We start from the raw sequence: 1,399 nt of genomic DNA, 5'->3' as shown, positions 1-1,399 counted from the left end.
TGCTCAGGCAAAGAGTTGGTGGCAGCAGGTGACCCTGAGCAGGTGACCGCCTCATTGAATGTTCCATCCCTTCCCAGTCTCACGATGATGTTATCCTCCAGTGGAATTGCGGCGGTTTTTCCCACCACCTGGCTGAGCTATGGCAACTGTTAAAGCTCTACACCTGCTTTCTGGATTGCCCTCCAGGAAACCTGGTTCTCAGCAATGCAGACCCCTGCCTTCTGCGGCTATAAGGGATATTAGAGGAACCAAGGCGACTATAATCGGGTGTCGGTGGAGTTTGCGTTTGTGTCCTAAACTCATTCCATAGTGAAACTCTGCCCCTTCAAACCCCTCTTGAAGCTGTTGCTGTTGGAATACGGACAATGCAGGAAGTAACTGTTTGCAATGTATATCTTCCTCAAGTTGGTGCAGTACCCCTGAATGTATTAGCTGCACTGATTGATCAGCTCCCTAAACCTTTCCTACTTTTGGGAGATTTTTATGCCCATAACCCCTTGTGGGGTGACACCATGCTTACTGGCCGAGGCAGAGATGTCGAAACTTTACTGTCTCAGTACGACCTCTGCCTCTTAAATACTGAGGCCGCCACACGTTTCAGTGTGGCTCGAGGTAGTAACTCGGCCATTGATTTATCAGTTTGCAGCCCAGGACGTCTCCCATCTGTCCACTGGAGAGCACATGACCACCTGTGTGGTAGTGACCACTTCCCCATCTTCCTGACACTGCCCCAGCGTCAGGCGCACGGACGCCGGCCCAGATGAGCTTTGAAAAAGGCGGACTGGGGAACTTTCATCTCTGCTGTCACCGCTGAATCTCCCCCACACGCTAACATCGATGTGGTGGTTGAGCGGTGACTAGCACAGTTGTTTCTGCGGCAGAAAACGCGATCCCTCGCTCTTTAGGGTGCCATCGGTGAAAGTCCCTTAGTAGGTCTCCGGAAGTCGCTGAGGCAATTATAGAGCGTTGGCGAGCTCTACAGCGACGTAAGCGACATCCTTCTGTAGAGCATCTGATAGCTTTGAAGCAGCTCTGTGCCTGTGTACGCCTGCTTATAAAACGATTGAAGCAGGAATGTTGGGAGAGGTACATGTCGACCATTATGTGCCATACGTCACCTTTCCAAGTCTGGGCAAAGATCAGACGTCTTTTTGGGTACCAGACCCCAACAGGTGTCCCTGGCGTTACCATCAGTGGCGTGCTACTCTGTATATACTAACGCAAACGTGATTGCCGAGCACTTTGCTGAGTACTATGCTCGAGCTTCTGCATCGGAGAACTACCTCCCAGCTTTTGCAGTCCCAAACGGCGGATGGAAAGGAAAGTCCTCTCGTTAACTACACGCCACAGTGGACCCTATAACGCCACATTTATGGAGCTCCTCAGCGAATTTGCACAT

Source organism: Schistocerca piceifrons, chromosome 5 (genome assembly GCF_021461385.2).
Source record: "Schistocerca piceifrons isolate TAMUIC-IGC-003096 chromosome 5, iqSchPice1.1, whole genome shotgun sequence".
NCBI lineage: Eukaryota > Metazoa > Arthropoda > Insecta > Orthoptera > Acrididae > Schistocerca > Schistocerca piceifrons.
Note: the sequence above shows the minus strand (reverse complement) of the source record.